The 17,012-nt window shown below is 37.8% G+C and overlaps 1 protein-coding gene across 6 annotated transcripts in view; it reads right to left on the reverse strand.

Moving 5' to 3' along the window:
- LOC131685527 (high affinity cGMP-specific 3',5'-cyclic phosphodiesterase 9A) overlaps nt 1-17,012 on the reverse strand; it is a 580,386-nt gene that overhangs the window by 146,881 nt on the left and 416,493 nt on the right. The window contains exon 1 of one of the 6 annotated variants that reach the window (XM_058969323.1): nt 8,193-8,669. The exons of the other annotated variants lie outside the window; for them this stretch is intronic. The gene's annotated coding sequence lies outside the window, so the exon portion shown is untranslated. Of the gene's footprint in view, nt 1-8,192; nt 8,670-17,012 lie in introns of those variants that run through there. 6 annotated transcript variants of the gene reach the window in all.

Consider the following 17,012-nt stretch of genomic DNA (forward strand, 5'->3'; position numbering starts at 1 on the left):
ATCGACCTATCAAATAAGTCATTACGAAACAAATCTACTCTGCAATACAGATATGAAATTAGTTTAGTTTGGAAATATAAATGATTTTTGGCTTTCTTATACCATGTTCACACTACAGAGTTAAAACATGTTATAATAATTAGCAACAAGAAAAACATCATCAAGATAGCGTTAAAACATTTCCATAAGAGACTTTTCTAATCCGAAGAGGCGAATGACCTTAAGGTTTAAACCTCTATAATCGAAATAAAAAAAAGTTTTTTATCAATTATCAATTGCGAAATTAATTGTTTTATTCCATATTTTAAATTTTACTGTAAGTAATAGGGGGACCCGGGGCTATTAATACAGTGCAGATAATTCGAACCCCCTCGATTTCTCAAAAAATAGCAAGACAATTCTGACTATCACACATATTCGTGGAACCACTATTCGGAAACATTAACTTTGTGAGCTGAATTTGATTCTTTGTTTTTTTTTTGTAGAAAGGAGATACTACGTGCTTCATTTTTTTGCCATCCTCAAAACACAAGTTATTATAATAGTAAAACCGTGATTAAAGCAATAAATAAAAGTAAAAAAATAAATAGTAAGTGTTTTGGAAAGCTTGAGGCTTCTATTTAATGGAATGATTTTTGTTTGGGTGAATACACAGATATTTTCGAGACGCTTACCACTTTTGTGCGAAATGAGCATACGGGGCTATTCGGACCCCCTATTTCGTCAACCACCGTTCAGCGGCTTGCGGCTGAGCACACCATTGCACACGCCACAGCAAAGAAAATACATGGGCCGCCAATCGACAGCTGTGACTTACCAGATAAAGTTTGTGTAAAGCAATTTTTTTGCTTTTTAAGGAGTGTCTCTTATAAATGTTTCTTAGATGAACATAATTCCATTATAAAAAAAAATTAAAGAAAAATGAAGGTCTGAATTGCCCCGTAGAGAGGTCCGAATTACCCCTGCATTGTAAAAGAAAGGAAAAACGTAGCGGTTTGCAGATCGTCGCCTAGCGATGCCATTGAGTAGTGCAAGTGAACCTTTTATGGCACCAAAAGGTAGCTGAGGTTTCAAACTAACAATTAGGACCTTTGACGGGTAAAGGTGCGGCGGTTATCGAATTATCCGATTCGGATTCAATTTGTGTTGATTAGATTCGAAAATAGTGAAACCGGACGCGAGAAATCGGTGCAATGAGTTCCGGGTCCGATGCATTGGCGGCGGCTGCTCCCAATTTTTGTGCCTCCGGTAGTTTGTGCTGGTGCAGCGTTTTGCTCGAACACGCTCAAAACGTTCCGCGATTTGAGTTCTAATTTTCAATTGACGTCAACTAGGCGTTGAACTGTTCGTTTTTGGAACAATCATTTCAATTAGGTTTTCTGAGGGGGCGAGGTTGGGTTTAGAGTAACTTTTGCTGCTCAATCGGTTTCAGCTGATATTATGTAGTAGATAGTTTGGATCACTAAAGTATTGATAGTAGGGAAATGGCCACTCAAGGTTTTGAAACAAATTTTAATAGCCTAGTGTAACTATTTTATGTACAAAAATTTAACTGTATCTACCTAAGATAGATATTATGTCAACACGAATTTGGATTGATTCAAATTATCTCATTAGGATTTACCTTTGCATAGTACCAGGCGTTTAGCTCGCAAGCCAAACTCATAATTTCGATTCTGCTTTTTCATCATCAAACCAGCACTTCTGTTTTTTTTTCTTTTTACTATGAAAATGAGGCGAAGCAACCGATATTTGAAGAAAGTAGTTTTATTTCAACTGAAAAATAGTGTTTACCGATTGTTTTAAGGAAATGTACAACTAAAACATCTATGCTTGCTTCTCGCGACGTCCCTCGGGACCAGCCAGTTGTTTAGCTGTTTGTGCGGCTTTTGTGGTTATTAACCTTCATTGTACTAAATGGAATTACACAAGTTAAGTTTGGTTGTTGTGTTTCGAATTCATCTCGTCAGTAACTAGCACCGTCTGGGTATCTGTATTTAATCTAGTACTCAAATTATTAAGATTATTAAGCAGCTCTAAATTTTAGCATTCTTCAACCTGGGGTCCGCTAGGGGACAGCGAAAAGGTTTCTGGTGGTACGCTAAAATGAATATCTATTCTGGTTGGGCATTAAAATTTAAATCTTTTTCGAAACAAACAGAAAACAATATATAGATAGCAAACGAAATGAATCTTCTAAAAAGTATTATATCGTCGCCTTCGGATACTGAAATGAACCAGCCACAGAAAGTATCTGTAAAGCGGGAAAATATAATTTCGATTGACTTTGAACAAAATCCTCTTTGACCTACAGTACATGACGTTGAACTCTTATTAAAAGTGATAACAGATTTTAATCTGAAGGAAATGACATACATACGATTACTCCAACTGAGAAACTGTGTATAGACTCCGTTTAACAGTTCAGCCGGCAGAAAACTTCCTTGCGAAGAACAACATGCAACATGGCGTCGAATATGACAACGTTAAAGCCAAGATCGTGGATATATGGATGACGATAAAATTGAAGTGCGCCTACACGACCTAGCGCCGCGCATTAGACCAGAACGCATTAACGATTAATGTCAAAATACTGAGAAGTAGAATTCGTTGCCCAAGTTACTTGAGGAAAAAAATTCAGTAGCATTCATAACGGCGTTCATGCCGTTAAAATGCGGTCGGCAATAAAGCTGTGCACTTAGTCTGTTTAGACTACGGGCCAGTTTTGTAAGCAGACGTCAAATTATAGAAAACAATGCTTCGCCAAGAAAAATCACCCAACTACGACCAATTCCAAAAAATTGTTTTCGGCAGATGTAGGTAAAACACAACCAACTAACTGATGCGCTTTGTATATCGAAACTAACTTCCTCTACTAACAACGAAATAACAACTATTGGTCTAGTCATCTAGTGTCTCCAAACCAACAACCAGCACAATTGATGCCGTAAAAGAGGGGTTTACAACAGCGACCCGTAAGAGCAAGAAACTAATAAGAACTTCCGACTTAAAACATCACGAATGTGGTACCAATCACGACATGAGCATGAGCTTGCTCCCAAATTGTGGTAAACAACACAGCTAATGCATCACTGCCTAGAAGAAGACTCTTAACACGCAGCAGCAAACTTCACAATAACTGTGTTATTCTTTTATTTTTACATCATGCTGTCCTTGGGGAGGAGAATTGTAGTACCACTGGTGATTGAATTCGGTAATAAGCGTGGTTCGCGTAACGTCCTGTTGAAAGTGTAGCCATCGTGGGATGTACAACGGTCAGCTTCATGTACCAAAAGTCGTCATCTCGTCAATATCTAACCTGCTTATTCCTTCTCGCGCCTTAGCCGCGGTTGCCCTTTGCGATATTGTACAGGGTCTCCTAAATAGTGACCTAAAGCTAGTAATATCGCCGATATCAGGTAAACCTTCGCTTGAGGCTTCTCATGGCCGATTTGGTTTTCCCTCAGCTGGTGAGCTCCCAGCACGCGAAGCTCAGTAGGTGCAAAGATCCCGGCCACATCATGACGACATCATTTCTCCGATCTTTTGTCGTCTCTGTACGTCAATAGCCGATAGCCTTTCATTAGTGGCACGTTTGTTTGCCTCTACGTGTAAGTCGGTATCCTAAACATCTTACGGATATCAGTGCACCACAGAATACTATTAGCTGCAGATCTTCCAGGTTCTGCACAAATTCCAGGTGCATCGGAAGAACGTTAACATTCAACGTTAACAGGTCAACTTAAAAAAATACTGCAGCTTCGGGATCCTGGGGCGCGATGTTGGGTCCATGCCGCGATACTGCGCAATCGCTTCGTCGATATTGCAGACCAAATCTCGTAATAGCTCCTGATCAAGGGGTGGGTCTTCTGGCAATGATTCTCTTTCTTTTCCTTTTTATTAACGACTAAGAGTGAGTCAATTTTTTGTTGTAACAAGTGAAACGATGAAGAAATAATGTTTTGAAAAGCGTAGAATGGGGTAATATGAGCAAGATTAGAGTTTACTAAAGACTTAACCCTTTTTCTTCTACTACAGGAGTCTGCAAGATTGGTATAGAATATTAACCAATTTTTGCGCTAAAAAAAGAATCAGATGTTTCTTATTCGGACTTGTGGGTAATGAAGTTTTAGTGAATTTTTCAATACCTTAGAAATCGTGAAATATAGGATCCGTATAGGCCATCGTTGATTAACGTTAAATACAAGATGGCGACTTCCGGTTACCACAAAATGGTGAGGACATCCTCTTTTAAATGATATCAATGTGGATGTCATTTAAAAGAGGTGGTCATTTGAAAGGGTTTTTTTATCCTAAGGTTATTTAAATAACCTTAGGATAATTTTTTTTGATTTTTTCACATCTATCCACCTCTAAGGGCGATTTTCTTAAGTAGGTCTGAATAGCCCCGGGTTGTGTATCATGAAGGTAACGCAATCGAGGTGCGACGCAAGTTCTGTGCCCTAACACGCACGATAACACTAGTCGTAAGTTCATGTCAAGAAGTACTCTCTTTTAGAGATGATAAATGGAGAAACATCTTCTCATGCCCGAAACACGGTGTGTGAGTGGTGATAATGCAGCTGACGCACATCTTTTCTTTCTTCGTGAAACAGTCAGATTTCAACGCATTACTAATGCAAATAAGCTTCGCACTTCGGAAAACTGTTGTTGTTTGTTTATTAAGGTTTTAAACCCAACGGTCATTTGCCTTTTTGAGTTCGTATACAATTCAAAGATAATTACAATTCATAAAATAATAGTAAAAAAAAAACAATCAAATATTATTGCTGCCTTTCTGGGCGCACTGCTTCCCGCTTCTCGTGTTTATCTTCTTTCTTGGTGGTGAGCAATGGTCAGGTTTACCTACTGTCGCTTGCTGCTCAGTCCGTCTGCCCTCTCCCTCGCTCGTGTTTACGTCCATGTCTTCATCGTTGGAGCTTTGTTCGTCGTTGTTAGATTATTGGTGCTCTTTGTGTTTTCGTGTGACGCTGATATAGCTGTCTTCCTTCTTGTTTATTTCATCCTTCCGTGGAATATTGTTTGTCCGGCATGCATTTTTTGACCGGCTGTCTGGGGTGTACAGTAGATGTCCAATGCTGTTTGGTGGTGTGGGTTGTAGTAGATGAATTTTCTTTAGTTGTTTTGGCACATGGCTTTCCGTAGTGTGCCGTATTGTTACAAAACTGGCACGTGGGCGTCTGTCCAGGGTATGTGCAAAGGGTTCTTTGTATGTAGTTAACACCTTGCGATGATCTGGCCTCGAAAGTTAAATAAGACTGTATAGGTTGGTTCAGTCGCATTCGCACAACCCGAACACCGTTGGGTATGCCAAGGAAAAAGTTTCTCCATGTGTCGTTAGAGACTGATTCCACTTCTCCATACTTCGACATGAATCTTTTAATATATTCCGTGCCAGTACGAGGTGCCAGATCATGGAGTTTTATTTCAGTTAGATCGAGATCCATATACACGGGGATCTTGGTTATGACGTTTTCATATTCGACGTCATGTTGCATGTTGTTCTTTGCTACGAAGCTTTCTGCCTCGGCTAAGGAGTTGAACGTTATTAGTACTACATTCCTGGTGTGGTGAAGCTGGACGTGTGAAACCTCTGTAAGATCAAGTTCCATTTTCACCTTGACCAACTGTTCCACCTCGCGCACTGAAGGTCTAAGACGGGCTTCTGATATGTACGAGATGAGGAAGCAGACTGACTTCGGAAAACTTTGTGCAGGTTTAACTAACTACAAACACCTATAACAATGAAAACAAATACAAAAACCCCATCATCTTAAATTAATCCACAAACTGTCGCGAAACCACCAGTGAATGAAAAATCATCTACGACTCCGTCCAGTATGTTTGAAGTTATGAAATAGCACCTCCAACAACAAGACTGGTAATGATGATTTAATCCGCAAGGAATCAATCAAAGAAATCTACAATCTTCAAGACAGCAGCAGTGATAACAGTCTGAACAGAAGCATCAAACCAGGAAGCGAACCAAATGACTCCCAGCCGTTAGTAGGCCAAGTTCATGTTCAAAACGGTCCACCGCCACGGAAAATAACCTTCGTAACCTTCGTACGTGCCGTGTGTTAAGTAATCGATGGACACACATAAAATGCATTTTTTAAATTTACTTCTTGTTTAATAAACTCCTTTAAGCCCGCCCATAGACCTTTCTTAAAACAAAGAATTACGAACGCCAGATCATAAGATATAATGAATCATAAATCAGTTCAAATTGCATAGTCGATCTGCAAACAATGTACCTAAATCTATGAACAAAATCATAAATCAACATTGGATGTATGAATAATGATAATAAATTTGGCAATAAGTTCACGGATAGAAAAAACAGCTGGAAATAACATAGCTGAAATCAGCTGAAATCGTTTCGCAGGTGCTACGGAAGAAACATTACACTGATAATATAAATTCGTAAATATTATGAAATTGATCATGAAATACACGAATTCATTCGTCGTTTTCTGCAACGAAGTATTTTCGTGCATTGTAAATAGTAGGTTTCGTTCATTTCATGAACTAGAACGGCCGCTTGGTGAACGAAAGCTTTCGTAAATTTTACATATTTAGTATACACTACACGAATGTTATTATTGATATCGACATTATTTTTCGTGAATGAAACAAAATGTTTTGATTATTTTAATAAACGTTTGTGTATATTACGAAAGATTTCGTTGGTTTCACGAATTCATTTCGTTCATCATAGAAAAGTTTTCGTATTTATTAGCATATTATTTTTTTCATTCGATCTTTTGGGATCGATATTTGACAACACCGATTTTTTTTATTTAAAAAGCCGATCTGGCAAAATCGATTTTATTGTGGTACGAAGAAATGGCCACTTGATGAACGAAAGTTTTCGTATTATTTACTTATTTAGTGTACATTGCACGATTGTTGTCGTTGATAACGACATCATTTTGGTAAATGAAACGAAATGATTCGTTTATTTTAAAAAATGTTTGCGTATAATACGGACGTTTTTGTTGGTTGCACGAATTCATTTCGTTTATCTTAGAAAAGTTTTCACATTTATTAACATATTTGTTTCAATCATTCTTTTAGGATCACAATAATGATCCATGACAACAACGATTTTTTTTTTATTTTTTTAACTGGCGAAATCGATTTTATTTCAACCTGCTAGAAAGATTGTGGTGTGAAGTAATGGCCGCTTGATGTACGAAAGTTTTCGTAAATTTTACATATTTAGTATACATTGCACGAATGTTATTGTTGAAAGCAGCAATATTTTTCCGGAATGAAACGAAATGTTTCGTTTACTTTAATAAACGGTTGTGTATATTACGAACGATTTTGTTGGTCGCACGAATTCATTTCGTTCATCTTAGAAGAGTTTTCGTATTTAATAGCATATTATTTTTACATTGCTCCAGCAGAGAAAAACTCAATCTTCTTCATACAAAACCAACGAGCAGTTCGCGATGGCTCAATTGAATCCGTACTGCGCCGGATTATGGATCAACTGAAAGCGAAAGGAAATCTTCCTGAAAACGGAGGTCACGGATACGGTTACTAAATAGTCAGACCGAGATCATCGTGATGATCAACAATTATGACCCATATTCTACCTCTCTTTTGACGTTGACCGTTTGACGAATGATGCTCGTAAATATTGCGAAGGCTTTCGCATATAGCAGTGAACAATTCGTTTGGCTAACGAAGCCGTTTCGTAATAAGCCAACGAAAGTCGTTTCGTGGTTTTCACGAAAAACTCGTAAGAAAAAATATAAGAGATTCAATTGAACTACGAATGATTCATAATATGTACGAAAAATTCGTATATTTTATGAAAATTGTCTGTACGAATCTAATTCGCAGCGATTTACCAATATAATCTATCAGTGTAAACACAGCAACAAAACACATGCTTTTTGTGGTTTTTCGTTACTTTATCCAGTCCCAGCCTGGACCGTAGCACTAGCCCAGTCATTGTCCTGAACACTTAGAATCGACTACGAAGTCTTTCGAAACAGAAGGTCAAATATTGCCACGGAATGTAGAGACAAGGATGTAAAAACGTGACTGTTCCTGAATTCGTAACAATCTTCTCACAAATTTGAAAACATGTTTTTCCCGTGTATAAAAATGACATTCCGTTGAGAAAAATTTTCTGAAACGATCTTTTTTCTGACCTTAGAATAATGAAATTCTGATCACTTTATTTCTCCATACGCGAAGTAATTTTATTGTATATATCAACAATCAATGTCACTCCATTCTAGCGTTCCTTGCTTCACATTTCATCTAGTTGACCGACTAGGTAAACTGAACCGGTCTACGAAACCCCATCGTTACTAAACTTGACTTTTCCTATAAATAGTTATATTTTCGTTTCGATCATCTCTGAATAGCACTTGGTCACTTTTTTACACAATCCGTCACCAATCAAATTAATCGTGTAATTTTCCGGACGGCTTCACTTCACTATTTATTAATCATTTTTCGTTCTCGATTTTACATTTTTTACCACTTTCCCGCACTCGCGATTATAGCAACCACCTCGTGTCGGAGTCAATTCGAAACTGATCGAACGTTTTTTTTTTCTCACTTTCCTCAGTTCCGACCGGACAACCCGAAAATGGCCGGACATGTTCCAAAAATTTACAGCTCAGAGCTTATCGTTCATTTCACGGGTGGTCCCGAAGTCATCTAATTGTTTTTCCTCTTTATTGAGTTTGAGTAGTAGCAGAAGCAGCAGCAGCAGCAGCAGGAGCACCTGGCGATTTCGGCGATTCACGACCGTCCCCTTTATGGCAAAGGACGCGACGGAATTGACTTCCAACTCGCGCGGACAATGGTTCGGGCATGGCGCAGCAGACCGGGCGTTTGGGTGGGTATGGACTGGGTGATAATTAATTTTGAAACAATAACTGAACTGCTGCAAGGTGGCTGTCCCATTTTGGCTACTGAACACATTATGCTACAACAGGGTGCGGGTTTGGTAAGGATGGAGTGGATTACGCGACCATTCAAGATTGAAAATGGATTTTACACACGTTTGCACGCGTAATTATAGATAATTCAAAGGAATCGAATAGGGAAACAAAAGGTGCATCAAACTACGGGAACGCGACTGGTTCTGGCAGCATCCAGTGAAAGCATTTCAAACTGTTATTGTTGTTCTACTACTAGTAACAAGTGACTTGATTGAAGCCCTGTTTAATGTAGAAATTTAGTTAGTTATGGTATATCTGAATAGAAATAGATTCTATTGTTAATTCTGTCACCATGAATGCTCTGCATTTTTGTTATTAAAAGCTGTTGAAAAACTTGAAAATTTATTTAATTAAAAACAATCATCAACAATATTTGAATTTCCAGTGCCGATACATTTCTGCGCAGGGACATCTGCAAAAAAAATGTTTGGTCACATTCATGCCATAATGCACTGCAGGATTGATGAATTCCGCCCGGTGGTAAATTAATGTTGTGGTATTCTGTATATTCTTTTCCATATTGCTGTCCCCGAATTAATGAAAACAAATGACTGGGAAATGTCATGACAGTTGATTGTTGCTCATCACTCAACCAGTGGGATGAAGAATCATTTTGCTTCATCACTCATACCAAGGCTAGGGAAGAATTCGCTACAATCTATAGAACATGTGGTTTAACTCCCACATATTTGCAACTAAAGAACTATATTATATTGTTCTCTAGCAAGAAAAATTCGAATTTAAGAACGATTTCAGCGCATGATAGATACGATATCGAAGTCATGAATTGTGTGCCGACTTTGTCCCATCAGTATATGGCACCGACTTGGTGACCAGATAGACGCTAAAACCAAACACTACTTTCGTGAAGTGAACCAATAGTTAGCAAAAAAAGTTATTTTATTCATTATTTAGATAGAAAAATACTGTTTTCAGCTAAGTTGAAGAGAAGCTTACTGCTATTTTCTTACAACGTCATCAACTTGGTGGTGGTTGTGAGATGTAGGGCATTATTTGTGAAGAGTTTTTTTCGAAATATGTTTTCTTCTGATGTTTTAAACGATTTATGATATTCTAGAGTTATGTAGGGTATAGACACTCATAGTAATAGACCAGCGAATGTACTTCTATCGAGCCAAACAAGCTGTCAAAATCCGGAGCGAAACGAGCATGACATCGTACAATTCAAACAAGCAGAATAAGTATTGCGACATTATTTTAAAAACATGTATTTTGTTATTCGCAGTAGGCTTCACTTTTCATGTTTGTATTAGTATTTTACAATATTATTGAGAAAAATATTTATCGTGTTCACTAAACTGCATAAAAAGCATGCTCTTTTCATCAACTTTATGTTTTTGAAGAAATTGGATTTTTTTTCTTTTCCTAATTTCTGGTTGCTCAGCATCAAACGTATAGCTTCTCTTTTGATTCATATATTGAACCACTTGCAAAATTATTTTGATAAAAACAGATGATCGATTACAGTCGAGCACGTTCGAGCTTGCACATTTTTGGGTGCTGCCAGTTTAACATGCATGTTTTTCTAGTTGCCAGTTTTGCGGATTTAGCATCCGAATGTATTACGATGAGTGTTTATAATGTAGACTACTAAAATAGGTAATTTTGTGAGAGACTATTTCACTATCGCTTATCGCTTATCGTTTGTTGATTGAACATAGCTTATTTTCAAAGGTCAACAACTCTTAAATGGTAGCCACTCGGTAGATAAATGAAAATACATAAAAAATTATCTAAATGCAAGCAAAATCAGAGCGCCCCAAGGCTGAAACAATTGCAGTGTAATTTGTGTGATTGCGTAATGAAAAGCACCTGAGAACTATTTTTTTCGAATTTGTACCAGATTGGAAGTTTATTTACTTTTAATTACGTAATAGGTGCAACCGAAATATCAATTAAGGTATTGAAGGTATCATTTGAAGTTAATTTTCCAGGCAATAGTTGGTATTGAAAATTGTTTGTGGTTCACGTATTGTCATTGAAAACTCTGTTGGGATTGGTTTGCCATGTGATGAGTAATTGCCCACTTGAGATGGATTCTCCTCTGCGTTTTCCGCGCAGAGTTTTCCGAGCTGCACGGTCTGATTACAGTACACTGGAGCTTTCATTTAATAGTCAACCCGGGAGTTCGTAAAAATTTAATTCGTTCGTAAAAAAGTGTTTGTTATTTGGAATTTAGTTCGTAGAAAAGGTTCCCTTTATCAAATTGTTAAGTTGGTATACTAATTCTTTTTAATACGTTGATTTGAAACGGCTCACATCGGTAGCTAAACGGAGCCGTCGATCCTTGATACGTTTACACGAAACTTTCTATTGCGCACGGAGACCTTTTATCGCGACGGGAAAACGTTTGTACATATTCTCGCCTACAGCGTTTTGGGAGTCATTTTATTCTCTCTTATCTCGTACCCCAGGACCCTCCTGTAGTAAATAAGATGACCATGTAAATAAAAAAAACAAAACAAAACAAAAATCTATAGCAGATATGCTTGTCATCTTAAACGTCATTACGGATATAATAAAGATGTTAGTCGACAGACACGTAGAACCTTACAACAGCTAGAGAAATCTCGCAACGCGTTGAAACCGATACACTGTCATTACAGTTTAGGCACATTAGGCGAATACCAAATCATAATGAGTTATACTCTAAAATTTCATGTTTACTATTGAGAAATTCATATTACGAAAAGAAAACGACGGGCAATGATAGTTCACTGTTACGACAAAAAAAAATATGATAATAATAATAACGATAATAATTATTACATGTTGTCAATATTGGTAATTTAAGTAGATTTGATTTGTTTCATTGTCTAGTAGATATTCTGAGCGTGTAATTGTGGTCGCAAAAACGCAAACTAGACGGAGAACAAAGAAAATAAAACGCAAATTGAGGTAGGTTTCAGACCGGATATAGACTGGTGAGTGTATATTAGGGTGGGACAAAAAATAGATTCCAGCTCCGAGCAACTTTTTGGGTACCATTTGGGTCCTAGAACATCTGTGCAAATTCTTAGCTTGATCCCTGAAACTATATTTTTGCGCCCACTGTTTAAAGTTTACATGGGATTTTATATGGGAAAATTAACTATTACAAAATAATTCCTCCAGGAGTCGCCCATTGCTTCCTAAAAATAAACCGTTATGTAGCTTTTGTAGGAAATTTAACAAAGAAACAAAGTTTCGAAAACTACGAAACGATCTGACACTTGAGAAAAAAGTTATTAAGCTGAAACCAATTGATGTTCTGACGATTGATAAAATATTCATTTTTTCTAGCACCACTGCTGTTGGTTGCTCAATTATATGCAATTTTGTTTTGAACTTCTCTTAATGTGTCTAAATCATTTATCTATACTGTTTGGCCACTTCACGAGAGTTTTGAGGGATAAATTGAGTCTTCTTTTGTACATAATAAGAGAAAATTAAAGATTTTGAATATAATTCGATCGTCAGCAGCAGTGATGCTAAGAAAAGTAAAATTTTCATTAATATTCAGGGCATCAATCGGTTTTTGCTTAATAACATTTTCAACAAACATCAGATCGTTTCGTAATCTTCTAGACTTTGTTTTCTTGACAAATTCCCTATGAAAATCAGACATATATTTATTTTTAGGAGGTAACGGGCGACTCTTGGAAGAATTAATTTGCAAAAGATGTTTTCCCCATACGAAATCCCATGTAAACTTTAAACCGTGGGCGCAAAAATATAGTTTCACCGATCGAACTAAAAATTTGCTGAGTTGTTCTGGGAGCTAAATGGGACCCAAAAGGTTACTCGGAGCGAAATTTTATTTTTTTTCATATAACTATGTCCCACTCTAGTGTATATGTGCGTTTGGCAAAGAGAAAAGAAAAATCGAGTTAGCAATTCATTCTGTGATTGATTGCCATGAAGGAAAGTCACATTTTGTTTGGCGGAAGAAAAAGTTCGGATACGACACCTCCCTGGTTCCAATAGTTTCCCGGAGTGAAGGTCTCATGATCTACAAGCGTAACTAGTTATCTTCCGGATGTGTATTGGTGTGGTACACACTCCTTGAGGGTAATGCAAAGTTGCATGAGATATTGAGTCTAATTGATGTTATCCAAGTTATAATAGTTATCCAAGAATTATCTGAAATACGGAACTTAAAATCTACAAGTAACAGATTAAAGATTTGTTCTGCTAACGGATGTTATAGCTTAACCAAGAACTTTTTTGAGCACAGGTCCAAACTTCAACGGGACAAGTAGGAACCGGATATTTGGCGCTAATTTGAAGTCCAAGATGGTAATGGATGTTTGGTACAAATGGCCAAGATGGCGACTTACGATTGAGCAATAGTCTTTATAACCCTAACAATATGGGTATTTTTGGGACGGGTTTGACAAGTAGGTGATGAAAAAAGATATTTGACGCCATTTTGAAATACAAGATAGCGATTTCCGGTGGCCCAATGTTTTCGATAACCCTAACAATATTTATATTTAGGTATTTTGGAACATGCTTGACAAGTAGATGGTGAAAATGGATTTTTGGACCTTTTTCAAATCTAAGATGCCGGCAGGCCCGACGAGAGGGGGGGTCAGGGGGGGCAACTACCCTGGGGCCCGGGTCTGTTTTGGGGGCCCGCATTTTTAACTGAATTAAATTTATTTTAATTTAATTGATGAAGTTTATTGTTTCTATAAGATATATATAAGATTTTATGGTCACCGCAACATATTTATTTCATGGACTTGTTGACTTTTCTCGGTGAAAATGAAAACTTCAAATTTTCCCATTACTACATTTATTGTTTCTGTCGACACTGCAAATATATTACAATCAACTACTTTAACTTAAGCGGCATTAATTGGGTTCGCAATAATACATCATTTCTGTACCCAGACTCATCACACTCATCAACTAACACGTGTATCACTCAGCTACTCGACGGTTACAGCACCGCGGGGCTAGTTCAACTATGTGACGTCACTAATGACAACAACTGTATTTTGGATCTTTGCTTTGGAAGCCAGGAGCTCTCCGATCACTTTGCCGTTTGTCGTACTCCAGCTCCTCTCGTTAAACTATGCCAACACCACCCTGCTCTTCATTGTTTTCTCCGAAAATGTGTACCTTGTACATTCTAAGATACCACTGAGAAACTGACATATGCCTATCGCAAGACAGATATTCGAGGAATGCACCTTTTCTTGTCTCGTATCAATTGGAATGAAATCTTGCCACAATCTGATGCAAACGCAGCGGCTGAAATTGTTTCGAACGTACTGATTTATGCTATCGACCTGTTTACTCCTAAAAAACTCAATCATGGCTGTGAATATCCTCTATGGTCGAATCGTACACTAAAAAAGTTTAAATCGACCAAAAGGTCAGCTCTAAAAAAGTTTTCGAAATGCCGAACCGATATGCTAAAGAATCAGAATCTTCTTAAATCATTGTTACAAGAGACTTAATAAGTCTCTCTTCAATTCCTACCTTCATCGTATTCAGAGCCACCTTCGTAACAATCCAAAAAAGTTTTGGAATTGCGTTAATGAACAGAGGCGTGAGTCAGGTTTACCCACTTCTATGTCGCTGGGTGATTTAGAAGCGACTTTATTGCCGGACATCTGTGAGTTATTTCGCCAACAATTCAGCAGTGTTTTTACCAATGATACTCTTAATAATCAACAAGTCTCCGCAGCAGCCGACAACATTCCCCGTAGGACTAGTATTGGACATCATTTCACGATATCTTCCGATATTGTGCAAAAAGCTTGCACAAAACTCAAGTGTTCTAACACTCCTGGACCTGACGGAATCCCATCATCTATCATTAAAAAATGCTCGTCGTCGCTTTGCCTACCTCTGTCCGTCGTTTTCAATATATCGTTAAGTTCCGGAGTGTTTCCTACCATCTGGAAATCATCTTACGTTTTTCCGGTTTATAAAAAAGGATCCAAAAGCGAAGTTCCCAATTACCGAGGAATCGCATCTTTATGTGCACTATCGAAATTATTGGAGCTCATCGTTCTCGAGTTTTTGACACATTGTTGTTCTAGATACATCTCAGAAACTCAACACGGTTTCATTCCCAGGCGATCTACTTGCACTAATTTAGTAGCCTACACCTCATTTATCGCTCGCTCGCTACAGGATCGATTGCAGGCTGATGCAATATACACCGATCTGTCGGCCGCCTTCAATAAAATCAACCAATGGCTTCGATCTTACTTGTCAGGCCGTAAAATGTCTGTTAAAATCGGGAATCATTTATCCTCATCCTTCGACGTAACGTCCGGCGTACCTCAAGGCAGCCATATCGGTCCTTATATTTTCCTTCTATACATAAACGATCTGGATTCATTGATTAAGTGCTTCAAGGTGTCTTATGCCGATGACTATAAGTTATTCCATGTAGTTAAAAGTTACTCTGATGCTTTGTTTTTGCAATCTCAGTTAGACATTTTCGCTAATTGATGCATGACTAACAGGATGGTTTTGAATGCCTCGAAGTGTTCTGTGATTACGTTTGCACGAAAACGCTCCATCGTAACATTCGACTACACTATCTTGCAAAACAAATTAAAAAGAGAAACTACAGTGAAAGATTTAGTGGTTCTTGTGGATTCAAAGCTTACATTTAAGGATCACATTGCTTTTATCTCGTCTAAGGCTTCGCGTAATCTAGGAGTTATTTTTAGGGTTACTAAGCATTTCACTAACGTACAGTGCTTAAAAACGTTGTACTGCTCGCTCGTTCGTTCCACACTGGAATACGCCGCCGTTGTTTGGGCTCCTTTCTACAAGAACAGCATTCAACGCATCGAGAGTATTGAGCGTAAATTTGTGCGTTTTGCGCTGCGCCACCTGCCTTGGAGCGATCCCTACAATCTGCCCAGATACGAAGATCGTTGCAACCTTATTGGTCTTGAAACACTGTCTTTGCGCCGCAATGTGACCAAAGCGTCTTTTGTCTCTGATCTGTTATTGTCTCGCATTGACTGCCCTGATTTACTCCGTCTTCTCAACATTGATATTCGCCTCCGAAACCTTCGTTCCTACTCTTTTGTCCGTCTTCCAGTGTCTCGTACTAATTATGGCAAAAATGAACCCGTCAGTAGCATGTGTAGAGTGTTCAATCAATGTTACAATGTCTTTGACTTCAATTTGTCTCGCACTTCTTTAAAAAAATTGTTTTCGCGCACCCTTTCCCAAACCTGATAGTGTTAGCCAATTTTTTATGTTAATGTTAATACTTTACCTATGTAAGATAGAGTTTAAGAAGTGTTTATTTTAAGCAGTGTTTAGTGTTAGTCATTGTATCATTTGGTTTGTTTGTTAAATGTTGATACCTAAAAGATAGAGGTTTTGTGCCTACGGGAGAAGGAGCTTTTGAAAATCCACTCCCGCGGGTTTTTCCCTCTCAATAATAATAACTACGTTCCAATCGTTCCAATGGTTTTCTGAAGTACGTGAACGTAACCCAATTAGATTCATTTAACAGTGCAATAGAACCATTCTGGTTTCATTTATCGCAAGTGTTTGTCAAAGTGTACAGTATGAAGTTGTTTACAATTTATCATATTCTTAGCTAATGTTACTAATAAAAGTTGGATATTTTCGGAATGGGGTTGACGAGTAGATGACGAAAATCAATGAATGAAGCCACTTTGAAAACCAAGATGGCGAATTCCAGTTAAGACATCTCTATAACCTAAACTATTGACATTTTCGAAAAAAGATAATCATAGAATAGATATAGGTATATTGATTTGTGATGCGGATGATATGATTACAGAAAACTTCTCTGAACCAGAAGACGCTATATTGGCCTTCAAAAGGGCATCGCTCATCTACTCAGCAAACCCGCTTAAAAATACCCTCATAGTTTATACAGATATTGTTTGAAATAGCTCCAAGGTACCATTTCTATCATCAACTCATTAGGCTCGTTTCAAAAATTCCCAAATTGTTTGGGTTATCGAGATTATTGTTCAATCGGAAGTCTCCATCCTG

This window comes from Topomyia yanbarensis, chromosome 2 (genome assembly GCF_030247195.1).
Source record: "Topomyia yanbarensis strain Yona2022 chromosome 2, ASM3024719v1, whole genome shotgun sequence".
NCBI lineage: Eukaryota > Metazoa > Arthropoda > Insecta > Diptera > Culicidae > Topomyia > Topomyia yanbarensis.